Source organism: Bufo bufo, chromosome 2 (assembly GCF_905171765.1).
Source record: "Bufo bufo chromosome 2, aBufBuf1.1, whole genome shotgun sequence".
In the NCBI taxonomy this organism is placed as follows: Eukaryota; Metazoa; Chordata; class Amphibia; order Anura; family Bufonidae; genus Bufo; species Bufo bufo.
This window is the reverse complement of record NC_053390.1, coordinates 111,572,833-111,586,707: the sequence shown is the minus strand read 5'-3', so window position 1 is coordinate 111,586,707 and position 13,875 is coordinate 111,572,833. Positions and strand designations below refer to the sequence as shown.

At 46.4% G+C, this 13,875-nt stretch overlaps 1 protein-coding gene across 3 annotated transcripts in view; it reads right to left on the bottom strand.

Annotated features, from left to right (window-relative positions):
• Window positions 1-13,875, bottom strand: part of POC5 (POC5 centriolar protein) — a 66,971-nt gene that overhangs the window by 50,077 nt on the left and 3,019 nt on the right. The window lies entirely within an intron of this gene.

Below are 13,875 nucleotides of genomic sequence, written 5' to 3'. Positions count from 1 at the left end.
CCGGAGAAAATACCGCAGCATGCTGCGCTTTTTGCTCCGGCCAAAAATCCTGAAGACTTGCCGCAAGGCCGGATCCGGGATCAATGCCCATTGAAAGGCATTGATCCGGATCCGGCCTTAAGCTAAACGTCGTTTCGGCGCATTGCCGGACCCGACGTTTAGCTTTTTCTGAATAGTTACCATGGCTGCCGGGACGCTAAAGTCCTGACAGCCATGGTAAGTGTAGCGGGGAGCGGGGGAGCAGTGTACTTACCGTCCGTGCGGCTCCCCGGGCGCTCCAGAGTGACGTCAGGGCGCCCCAAGCGCATGGATCACGTGATCACATGGATCACGTCATCCATGCGCATGGGGCGCTCTGACGTCATTCTGGAGCGCCCGGGGAGCCGCACGGACTGTAAGTATACTGCTCCCCCGCTCCCCGCTCCTACTATGGCAACCAGGACTTTAATAGCGTCCTGGGTGCCATAGTAACACTGAAAGCATTTGGAAGACGGTTCCGTCTTCAAATGCTTTCAGTACACTTGCGTTGTTACGGATCCGGCAGGCACCTCCGGCAACGGAAGTGCATGCCGGATCCCAACAACGCAAGTGTGAAAGAGGCCTAACAAAAAAAGACTTAATACTTGGTGGAAAAACCCTTGTTTGCAAGCACAGAGGTCAAACGTTTCTTGTAATTGATGACCAAGTTTGCGCACATTTTAGGAGGAATGTTGGTCCACTCCTCTTTGCAGATCATCTCTAAATCCCTAAGGTTTCGAGGCTGTCTCTGTGCAACTCTGAGCTTGAGCTCCCTCCATAGGTTTTCGATTGGATTAAGGTCCGGAGACTGACTAGGCCACTCCATGACCTTAATGTGCTTCTTCTTGAGCCACTCCTTTGTTGCCTTTGCTGTATGTTTTGGGTCATTGTCGTGCTGGAACACCCATCCACGACCCATTTTCAGTTTCCTGGCAGAGGGAAGGAGGTTGTCGCTCAGGATTTCACGATACATGGCTCCGTCCATTTTCCCGTTTATGCGAATAAGTTGTCCTGTGCCCTTAGCAGAAAAACACCCCCAAAGCAAAATGTTTCCACCCCCATGCTTGACGGTGGGGACGGTGTTTTGGGGGTCATAGGCAGCATTTTTCTTCCTCCAAACACAGCGAGTTGAGTTAATGCCAAAGAGCTCTATTTTGGTCTCATCAGACCACAGCACCTTCTCCCAGTCACTCTCTGAATCATTCAGGTGTTCATTGGCAAACTTCAGACGGGCCTGCACATGTGCCTTCCTGAGCAGGGGGACCTTGCGAGCCCTGCAGGATTTTAATCCATTGCGGTGTAATGTGTTTCCAATGGTTTTCTTGGTGACTGTGGTCCCTGCTAATTTGAGGTCATTAACTAACTCCTCCCGTGTAGTTCTAGGATGCTTTTTCACCTTTCTCAGAACCATTGACACCCCACGAGGTGAGATCTTGCGTGGAGCCCCAGAGCGAGGTCGATTGATGGTCATTTTGTGCTCCTTCCATTTTCGAACAATCGCACCAACAGTTGTCACCTTCTCTCCCAGCTTCTTGCTAATGGTTTTGTAGCCCATTCCAGCCTTGTGCAGGTCTACAATTTTGTCTCTGACATCCTTGGACAGCTCTTTGGTCTTTCCCATGTTGGAGAGTTTGGAGTCTGCTTGATTGATTGATTCTGTGGACAGGTGTCTTTTATACAGGTGACTAGTTAAGACAGGTGTCCTTAATGAGGGTGACTAATTGAGTAGAAGTGTCTAACCACTCTGTGGGAGCCAGAACTCTTAATGGTTGGTAGGGGTTCAAATACTTATTTCACTCAATGAAATGCAAATCAGTTGCTATCTTTTATTTAAAGTTATTTTTTCGATTTTCCTTTTGATGTGCTATCTGCCACTGTTACAATAAACCTACCATTGAAATGATACTGTTCTGAGACTTTTCATTTCTTTGTCATTGGACAAACTTACAAAATCAGTGAGGGGTCAAATAATTATTTCCTCCACTGTATATATATATATATATATATATATATATATATATATATATATATATATATAAAAATATAAAAAATTAACATTTTGTTTGCATCACCACTTTCTGAAAGCCATAACTTTTTTTTTTAATCAATTTCCATCCACAGAGCTGTATGAGAGCTTGTTTTTATTGGTATGCACAACTGTTTAATCATTGTTATTCAATTTTTTGGGGGACAAGGTGTCTAAAAATGGAGAATTGTGTGTTATGGCGTACACCGCACAGGAAAAATATTTTTATATTTTAATGGTTCAGATATTTTCGGACGTGGCCATTCCTGTTATGTTTATTTTTATATATAACATTGGGGAATGGGGGTGACTTGACTTGATTTTTTTTTTAAACAGTTTTTTACATAATAACTTTTAGCCCTCTTAGGTTGCTTGAACCTGGGAATAGAGAACTATTATGGTGAACGGGATTCTGCCACAGTTTACCATGGGAACAGGGCCGCTGCTATAATAAGGCAGACCAAGCGGCTGCCTTAGGGCGCAGAGACGGGGGGGCGGAAAAAATAAAAAATGTTTTTTTTAAATACCCTGTATTTTTCACCCCTGGGTCTTATGGGGCGAATACTAATGAAGCGTTTCCATTTTGGAGGCACTTCATTATTACCGGAGGACCAGTAATCGGTGAAGGATCTGTACTCACCGCTTCCTGGTCCTCTGCTCGGCTGTCTGCTGTGCAGGGCTGCGCACCAGGTGACCTCACTGTGCGCAGCCTTTACAGCTGACAGCCGAGAACCAGGAAGAAGAGAGAGAGCGCTGGTGGTGAGGAGCGTCGTCGTCCAGGAGCAAGAGAGGTACGTTTTTATTTTATTTGCGCTGATGGCTGACATGGGGGGCATGATGCCTGACATGGGGGGCTGATGGCTGACGCATTGGGGGGCTGATCTGCGGTCTGATTAACATTGAGGGTCTGATTGCTGGTCTGACCTGAGGTGCAATGGAAAATCTTTTTTTCTTAATATCCTCCTCTAAAACCTAGGTGCGTCTTATGGACGGTGTGTCTTATAGGGCGAAAAATACGGTCCTCAAACCAGTGATTGTCTGAAGCAGAGAGAAGATACCAGGACCACACAGAGGAGAAGCCAGCTGCTGCAGACGGGACCAGGGCCAGGTGAGCTGCGAGGGGGGCGCGGCCAAAATGTAGCTTCGCTTGTGTTGACAAAAATCCTTGCACCGGCCCTGCCTGGGAACCTTCAGAAGGCCCAAGCTGTAATCAATTGGAGCCCTGCAATTTCAATGCAGGGGGGGTCTGATTGGATGGTGCCCCCTCCCTCTGCCTAACTCCACAGATGCCACGATCGCTATTGAACGCAGCATCTGAGAGGTTAAATGGCCAGGTTCGGCCTCATTGAAGATTCCTGTCATTGCGGCCAGGTGCTTGCTGTATTATACAGCCGGCACCCGCCTGGTATGGAGCGGGCTCACCACAACAGCCGGCTATTTACACATTATCACGTACATGTATGTGATAATGCATGAAGGGGTTAAACTCCCCACTGATGACCCTGTGCCAGTCTACACAGGATATTGTTCCCTTCATAAAAAGAAAAGGAAAAAAAAAAACGCAATTAGACTTACCGGTAATTCCGTTTCCTTGAATCCACCATGACGGCCCACATTGAGATTGACCCTTGACCTCTGTAGGGGCAGGAACCCCCCACCCCTCCACCTCCTCAGTGCTTTACAATTACCCGAAAGGTGGAACAAAAGTAAAAGGATATTGATTCATACCCTTAACCACCTCCGGACCGCTGTACGCACAGACGCGTCCTGGAGGTGGTTGTTTAATTCCTCCTGGACGCGCCGGCGCGTCCTCTCGCGAGACGCGAGATTTCGGTCACAGCCGGCCCGCGCATGCGCATCGCGGGCCGGCAAAAGTTAAAGGACTATTGCATCAGCAACCTGCCAGCCAATGATCGTCGCTGGCAGGTTGCTGATTTTTAAAAAATCGAATCACAAGCCAGATAACAGATCATATTAGTAAATATGATCTGTTATATGGCTTCTCTGCTCCTCTGCTGGTCCTTTTCGTCGGTTGGATCCAGCAGAGAAGCAGACATCACTGTGAGTACACACCAAACACTGCCCTTAGCCCCTGATCACCATCCATCACCCAAATTAACCCCTTGATCGCCCCCTGTCAATCACTTAGTGAAAGACAAAAAGTGATCAGTGTAAACTGACACTTTTTTTTTTCACTAGTATTGGCTGTTAGGTTTTAGGGATAGTTTAGGCCCCTTGGTTACGTAGTTAGCGTCAGTTAGCGCCCCCCCCACCGCACCGCAGTCACTTTTATTCGCTGTTTAGCGTATCGCTAATCAGCATTTGTACTTTTATAGTATCTGTAAGTGATCAAAACTGATCACGGTCAGATCTATAATAGTATTAGTGTCACCTTAGCTCGCCCTCCACCCAAAACGCAGTGTTTGCCCGATCAGGCCTGATCGGTCGCCCACACGTGCGTTCACCCACGCCCGCCCCACCGCAGTGACAAAAAATTATTATTTTTTGATCACTGCACATTCACTTTACACGCTCTGCGGCGATAAAAAAATCAGTTTTGATATTTTTTATCAACCGCAGCGGCCTCCGGTACTTCGCTAGCCTCCCCTTTGTAAGACAGGCTTGCTTTTTTTCTTAGGTAGTCTCAGGGAATACCCCTAAATTTAGTAGTCCAAAATGTCAAACAGGGGGTATTCTTCTGAAGAGGCCTACAGGATTCTGACCCAGTCGGATGAGGAGTGGGAACCCTCATCTGACGAATCTAGCGGGTCAGAATATGAACATGTAGAAAGCAGTGGCTCTCTGACCCAAAGTTCGGACGAGGAGGTGGAGGTCCCTGATAGCACCAGGCGTACCCGGCCCCGTGTCACTAGACCACAGGTTACGCAGGATCCGCTTCAAGAGCAGCAGAGTGGGGCTGTCGCTGCCGGATCACGTGGTGAGGCATACACCAGCAGCGCAGCCCTTCCTGGACCTAGTACCAGCACTGCCGTACAACATGGTGAAGTAGCGAGCACCAGAAGGGCAGTTGAAGCTGGTACGGTGGCACGTGCACTAGTTACCCCGTCGCAGCCACCGCACAGACAGGCCTGTAGAGCCCCTAGAATCCCTGAGGTGCTGGCAAACCCTGATTGGCAGTCACCAACTTCAGCCGCACCATTAGTTTCCCCTTTCACCGCCCAGTCTGGAGTTCGGGTTGACACGGCTCAGATCAGTACGGCCCTGGGATTTTTTGAGCTGTTCTTGACTGCGGAGCTCTTGGACTTAGTCGTGGCAGAGACCAACCAATATGCCACACAATTTATAACCGCAAACCCGGGAAGCTTTTATGCCCAGCCTTTCCGGTGGAAACCAGTCCAAGTTTCCGAACTTAAAATTTTTCTGGGCCTTCTCCTCAACATGGGTCTAACCAAAAAGCATGAATTGCGGTCATATTGGTCCACGAACCCGATTCATCACATGCCCATGTTCTCTGCTGCTATGTCCAGGACACAATTTGAGGCCATCCTGCGTTTCCTGCACTTTAGCGACAACACCACCTCCGGTCCCAGAGGCCACCCAGCTTTTGACCGGCTCCACAAAATTCGGCCCCTCATAGACCATTTCAACCAGAAATTTGCAGATTTGTATACCCCTGAGCAAAACATCTGCGTAGACGAGTCCCTAATACATTTTACCAGGCGCCTTGGCTTCAAACAATACATCCCAAGCAAGCGTGCCCGGTATGGGGTCAAATTGTATAAGCTCTGTGAAAGGGCCACAGGCTATACCCACAAATTTCGGATCTATGAGGGAAAAGATCAGACCCTGGAGCCGGTCGGTTGCCCTGACTACCTGGGGAGCAGTGGGAAGACAGTCTGGGACTTGGTGTCACCCTTATTTGGCAAGGGGTACCATCTTTATGTGGACAATTTTTACACAAGTGTGGCCCTCTTTAGGCATTTGTTTCTAGAACGGATTTGCGCCTGTGGCACCGCGCGAACTAGTCGCGTGGGCTTCCCCCAACGGCTTGTAACCACCCGTCTTGCAAGGGGGGAGAGGGCTGCCTTGTGTAACGAAGAACTGCTCGCGGTGAAATGGAGAGACAAGCGTGACGTTTACATGCTCTCCTCCATTCACGCAGACACGACAATACAAATTCAAAGGGCAACCCGTGTCATTGAAAAGCCCCTCTCAGTCCACGACTATAATTTGCTCATGGGAGGGGTGGACTTCAATGACCAGATGTTGGCTCCCTATTTAGTTTCCCGCAGAACCAGACGCTGGTATAAGAAGGTGTCTGTATATTTAATTCAATTGGCGCTCTACAATAGTTTTGTTCTCTACAGTAAGGCTGGGAGAACACGATCCTTCCTCAAATTCCAGGAAGAGATCATCGAGAACCTCCTTTACCCAGGAGGTTCCGTGGCCCCATCCACCAGTGTAGTTAGCCGTCTACACGAGCGACATTTCCCCAGTGTCGTTGCTGGTACCTCAACCCAACCGCCACCCCGAAAAAAATGTCGTGTCTGTAGCAGGAGTGGAATAAGGCGTGACACCCGCTATTTCTGTCCTGACTGTCCGGACCACCCTGCCCTATGCTTAGGAGAGTGTTTCCGGAAGTACCACACACAGGTACACCTAGCATAGGGATCACATCTCACCAGGACAGGCACACAGGGCTATTAGGGCCCTTTCTCTCACAGCTGCTGCAAACCTCTCCTTTCACCTGGGATAAAGTGCATAACGTACTTCGCCACATCTTTGGGCGATTTGCGCTTTGCACATTGTCCCATGGGGAAGGAGAGGTTTGTTCTATAAAGGTAAAAAAAACTAAACAAAAAAAAAATTACCGGTAAGTAAAAAAGTTAAAAAAAGTTAATATGTTCTGTTCTAAAGTTAATAAAGTTATTGCTTTGCGGCCTGGTTTTTTCTTTTTTGTTTTGTTTTTTTTACCTTCCAGGTGGACCAACCGATCGACCAGCTGCAGCACTGATGTGCATTCGGACAGAAGCATTGCGCTGCTGTCAGATTACACGCAAGTCGGTGTATGCGGCGCTGCAAGACGAGATTTCTCCTCTGCAGTAAAAGATATGTTTGCCGAGGCATATGAGCTGAGGAGGTGGCGGTGTTCATATACTTTGGCAAACACTTTGTATATATAAAAAAAAAAATCCCGGCAATGATTTATTCATCCACATCGATTGATGTGAATGGAGAAATCTGGTTTGCCAGGGCATACGAGCTAAAGTGGGTATGGATGTTGGGCGGAGCTCCTATGTCCTGGCAGACGCCTTTCCCCTCCTTTTTCTTTTTTTGGCAGAGATTTTTTCATCCACATTGATCGATGCGAATGAAGAAATCTGTGCCGTTCATTTTTTTCTTTCAGCCCAGAGGCTGAACGGAAAAAAAAAAATCTCATTACCCGTATGCTCAATATAAGGAGAATAGCAGAAACTCCTAATGCTGGCCATACATGTAATGATTGCGGAGACCCTCAAATGCCAGGGCAGTACAAACACCCCACAAATAACACCATTTTGGAAAGAAGACACCCCAAGGTATTCGCTGAGGGGCATATTGAGTCCATGAAAGATTGAAATTTTTGTCCCAAGTTAGCGGAAAGGGAGACTTTGTGAGAACAAAATCAAAAAAATCAATTTCCGCTAACTTGTGCCCAAATTTTTTTTTTCAATGAACTCGCCATGCCCCTCATTGAATACCTTGGGGTGACTTCTTTCCAAAATGGGGTCACATGTGGGGTATTTATACTGCCCTGGCATTTTAGGGGCCCCAAAGCGTGAGAAGAAGTCTGGTATCCAAATGTCTAAAAATGCCCTCCTAAAAGGAATTTGGGCCCCTTTGCCCACCTAGGCTGCAAAAAAGTGTCACACATCTGGTATCTCCGTACTCAGGAGAAGTTGAGGAATGTGTTTTGGGGTGTCTTTTTACATATACCCATGCTGGGTGAGATAAATATCTTGGTCAAATGCCAACTTTGTATAAAAAAATGGGAAAAGTTGTCTTTTGCCAAGATATTTCTCTCACCCAGCATGGGTATATGTATAATGACACCCCAAAACACATTCCCCACCTTCTCCTGAGTACGGAGATACCAGATGTGTGACACTTTTTTGCAGCCTAGGTGGGCAAAGGGGCCCACATTCCAAAGAGCACCTTTCGGATTTCACAGGTCATTTACCTACTTACCACACATTAAGGCCCCTGGAAAATGCCAGGGCAGTATAACTACCCCACAAGTGACCCCATTTTGGAAAGAAGACACCCCAAGGTATTCCGTGAGGGGCATGGCAAGTTCCTAGAATTTTTTATTTTTTGTCACAAGTTAGTGGAAAATGATGATTTATTTATTTATTTTTTTCATACAAAGTCTCATATTCCACTAACTTGTGACAAAAAATAAAAACTTCCATGAACTCACTATGCCCATCAGCGAATACCTTGGGGTCTCTTCTTTCCAAAATGGGGTCACTTGTGGGGTAGTTATACTGCCCTGGCATTCTAGGGGCCCAAATGTGTGGTAAGGAGTTTGAAATCAAATTCTGTAAAAAATGACCTGTGAAATCCGAAAGGTGCTCTTTGTAATATGGGCCCCTTTGCCCACCTAGGCTGCAAAAAAGTGTCACACATCTGGTATCTCCGTACTCAGGAGAAGGTGGGGAATGTGTTTTGGGGTGTCATTTTACATATACCCATGCTGGGTGAGAGAAATATCTTGGCAAAAGACAACTTTTCCCATTTTTTTATACAAAGTTGGCATTTGACCAAGATATTTATCTCACCCAGCATGGGTATATATAAAATGACACCCCAAAACACATTCCCCACCTTCTCCTGAGTACGGAGATACCAGATGTGTGACACTTTTTTGCAGCCTAGGTGGGCAAAGGGGCCCATATTCCAAAGAGCACCTTTCGGATTTCACAGGTCATTTTTTACAGAATTTGATTTCAAACTCCTTACCACACATTTGGGCCCCTAGAATGCCAGGGCAGTATAACTACCCCACAAGTGACCCCATTTTGGAAAGAAGAGACCCCAAGGTATTCGCTGATGGGCATAGTGAGTTCATAGAACTTTTTATTTTTTGTCACAAGTTAGTGGAATATGAGACTTTGTAAGGAAAAAAAAATAAAAAATAAAAAAAAAATCATAATTTTCCGCTAACTTGTGACAAAAAATAAAAAGTTCGATGAACTCACTATGCCCATCAGCGAATACCTTAGGGTGTGTACTTTCCGAAATGGGGTCATTTGTGGGGTGTTTGTACTGTCTGGGCATTGTAGAACCTCAGGAAACATGACAGGTGCTCAGAAAGTCAGAGCTGCTGCAAAAAGCGGAAATTCACATTTTTGTACCATAGTTTGTAAACGCTATAACTTTTACCCAAACCATTTTTTTTTTTACCCAAACATTTTTTTTTTATCAAAGACATGTAGAACAATAAATTTAGAGCAAAATTTATATATGGATGTCGTTTTTTTTTGCAAAATTTTAAGACTGAAAGTGAAAAATGTCATTTTTTGCAAAAAAATCGTTAAATTTCGATTAATAACAAAAAAGGTAAAAAATGTCAGCAGCAATGAAATACCACCAAATGAAAGCTCTATTAGTGAGAAGAAAAGGAGGTAAAATTCATTTGGGTGGTAAGTTGCATGACCGAGCAATAAACGGTGAAAGTAGTGTAGGTCAGAAGTGTAAAAAGTGGCCTGGTCTTTAAGGGTGTTTAAGCACTGGGGGCTGAGGTGGTTAAACTCCTAATAATCATCTGCATGTATATGCAACTTATATACAAAAAACATATTTTTTTTTTTTGGGAAGGGGAATAGTATGGGCCGTCATGGTGGATTCAAGGAAACGGAATTACCGGTAAGTCTAATTGCGGTTTTTCCATTTCATCCACCATGACGGCCCACATTGAGACATATCAGATAACTAAATGGGTGGGGATATCGCCTGTAAAACCTTCCGGCCGAAAAGAGCTTCATTCGCGTCCGGAAGATTAAGACGATAGTGTCTTACAAAAGTATTAGTGCTAGACCAGGTTGCGGCTTTACAGATCTGGTCCAGCGAGACCCCTCCTTTCTCGGCCCAAGAAGAGGCAGTGGCCCTAGTAGAATGGGCTTTAATATTACCAGGACTGGGTTTGTTCTGGATCTTGTAGCAGCATTCAATAGTGGATTTGATCCATCTGGCTATGGAAGACCTGGCTAACTTCTTTCCTTTATTTTTTCCTGAAAACTGAATAAGAAGGTTGTTATCCACCCTGAAATCTCTGGTAGAATCCAGGTAATGGATAACTATGTCCCTAACATCCAGGAGATGTAACCTATCTCTAGACCCTGTATGTTCGGACCTAGGGATAGAGGGTAGGAAGATCTCCTGCTCTAGATGGAAAGGTGAGACTACCTTAGGGAGAAAACCTGGGTCGAGAGTTAGACGGATATAATCTTTGCTAATTTGGAGGTAGGGCTCTTTACAAGAAAAGGCCTGGATCTCTCCAATGCGTCTGGCTGAGGTGATAGCGATCAGAAAGGCAGTTTTTAGAGAAAGGTGTTTTAAAGAGATCTCAGATAATGGTACAAATGGAGGTTTTGTTAGGCCCTCCAGGACGATGTTAAGATCCCAAGTCGGAGCTCTGGATCTCAGAGAGGGTCTCAATCTAGAAACTGCTCTGAAGAACCGCCTGATCCATCTATGGTTGGCCAGGCTGCAGTCATAGAAGGAGCTGAGGGCAGAAATTTGGACCTTCAGAGTACTAGGTCTCAGGCCTAACTCAAGGCCGCACTGTAGAAAGTCCAAAATTCTGTTGATGGGAGGAGAGGTGGTGTCTGGGTGCTCAACTCCTAACCAGGAACAGTATTTCTTCCAGATCTTAAGGTAGATGGAGGAGGTCACCTTTTTTCTACTCGCCCTCAGAGTAAGTATCACCTTTTCCGAAAGTCCTCTGCTTCTTAATGTCTCGCTCTCAGCATCCAGGCTGACAGTCTGAATATACCTGGGTCTGGATGAAGGAGAGGGCCCTGGACTAGAATATCCCTCTGGAAGGGAATCTCCCACGGATCTTCCAGCGATAGCTGTTTTAGAGTGGAGTACCAACTTCTCTTTGGCCATAGAGGGGCTATCAGGATGAGAGTAGTTGGTTCCTCCAGGAGCTTCTGGACGACCCGCGGTATTAGTGGTATTGGGGGAAAGGCGTAGGCTAGTTTCCATTTCCATTGTATTGACAGGGCATCGATTGCCCATGGACTGTCTCCTGGGTTTAGGGAGCAGAAACATTTTACCTGCGCATTTCTTCTGGAGGCGAATAAGTCTACTTCTGGACTCTCCCTTTAATAATGCCTCCAGGACTGCGTATAGTTCTCGGTAGTTGGAGGATCTGTGTTTTATCTCGGCCGGCCAGGTACCCTGTAGAAGATGATCTCCTATCTTTGCTCCCCAGCCTCCGAGGCTTGCGTCCGTGATTACTTGCACGGCGGGATGGTTCTGCCACTGAAGGCCTCCTAGCAGTCGTCTTTTTACTTTCCACCAATCCAAGTCTGTTTTTACGGCCTGAGGGATCCGAAAAATCCTGTCTAGACTTACTTGTCTTCCGTCCCAGATAGTTAAGATCCAACTTTGGATTACTCTTGTGTGGCTTTGGCACCATGCCACTGAGGGAATGCAGGCGGTTCGGCTTCCCAGGAGACTCATGGCCTTTCTGATGGAGCAATTGCAAGCCCTCTGGAATGTTCTGATCTTCACTGTCAGTGCAGTAGCCTTGTCCTGAGGGAGGAAGGTCATCAACAGGGACGAATCTAGTTCCACACCCAGGAACTTTATTCTCATGGACGGGGTTAGGGTGGATTTTTTTGTATTTATAATCCAGCCAAGGTTTTTTAAGAATTCCGAGAATCTTTGGGTTGCCAAACGGTTCTCGGATTCTGTCTTGCCCAGAATTAAAAAGTCGTCGAGATATGGAATGATTGTGATTCCTTCCTGACGAAGGTAGGCCACCATCTCTACCACGACTTTTGTGAAGACCCTGGGGGCCGAGGAAATACCGAAAGGGAGGGCGACATATTGGAAGTGATGGATAGACCTGTCTGGTCCTCTTAGAGCGAATCTTAGATATTTTTGGGAAAGATGATGGATGGGGACATGGTAGTAAGCGTCCTTTAGATCGATTGACGACATGAACGCCCCTTTTGGAATCAGAGGGATTGTGGAAGGGATGGTCTCCATCCTGAACCTCCTGTATAGAATAGACCTGTTTAGGGGTTTTAGGTTTATTATCGTGCGAAAGGATTGGTCTGGTTTTTTTACTAAAAAAAGACTGGAATAAAATCCTCTCCTTTCCTCTGAGATAGGAACCTTTTGAATTACCCCTAGCTCTAAGAGGTCCTGGACGCCCTGCCAGATTTTTGGAAGATCTGAACTGCTCTGAGGTGTGATGCAGAATCTTCTCGGGGGGACTGATGTGAACTCTATCCTGTAACCGTGAGAGATTACATTTAGCACCCAGGGATTTGAAGTTACCTGACTCCAGGAGGATAGAAAACCCATCAGTCGCCCCCCGACCCTGGCGTCATTGCTGTTTATTTTGCCTATTCTAGGGATTGAGGATGAAGCCTCTTCCTCTCCATCCTTTGGGATAGCTCCATCGGCCAGACTTCCCTTTCCCCCTGTAGGATCTCTGCTGGGGTTGGAACTGACGAAAGGGCTTCTTTTTTGGTTCTTTGTCCTCTGGAAAACCCTTCTTCTTGTCTGCTGCTCCCTCTAGGATTTTATCCAGAGTGGGGCCGAAGACAAATTCCCCTGAAAAGGGGACAGAACAAAGCTTGGCCTTGGATGCCTTGTCCCCTGACCAGGCCTTCATCCATAAAGCCCGTCGGGCTGCATTAGAGAGAGCAGCATCCTTGGCGGAAAACCGGATGGACTCTGCAGACGCATCGGCCAAAAAAGCTGTGGCGGAGAAGGGGGAGAGAGTCCCTGATCTCTTCCCTTGGAGTCTTATTTTTTAGATGTTCGTCCAACTCTCCTAGCCATATATACATCGCTCTGGCGACGGAGGTAGCAGCAATATTAGTTTTTACCCCAAACATAGCTGACTCCCAGGATTTTTTTAGGAGGCCATCTGCCTTTCTATCCATAGGATCGCCTAGCTGAGAGGAATCCTCAAAGGGTAGGGTGGTCTTTTTTACTACTTTGGCCACCTGTAGATCGACCTTAGGCGTCTGGTTGTATATCTTGCTTTCAGCCGGGTCAAAGCAGAGCCTATTCCTGAATTCTTTGGGAACGCCAAGCCTCTTTTCTGGATCTGACCACTCCTCCAATATCATTTCTTTTATATTTTCATTAATGGGGAAAACAATAGAGGACTTAGATCTGAGACCCCCAAACATCTCATCCTGCACCGTACGGGGCCTAGGAGTATCTTCAATGCCCATAGTGGACCTGACCGCACGTAGCAACTCCTCCATCTCATCGGCCGAAAAAAAGTATTTTTTATCTTCTTCTAGAATTTCCCCGTCCGACAAGGGTTCCTCATTAGGAAATTGTCTGGATGAGGCGGAGGCCACTTCAACCTCTTCGCCCTCAGAAGAGGAAATAACGGACAGTTTGCGTTTCTTAGAAGGGATGGGGTTGCTGGAGGGGGTAGACAAGGGGGCTAAAGAGGACTTAATCTCGTCTGAAATAAAAGACTTCATTTCCGAGAGTATATCTGGTTGCTCTTCCTTCCAAATTTCCGTAGTGCAAGGTTTGCATAGCCTCTTTTTATAATTTTCAGGGAGACGCTTGGAACAAGCACAGCATTTTAAGGGTTTTGTTTTTGTTTTTAACTCCTTGCT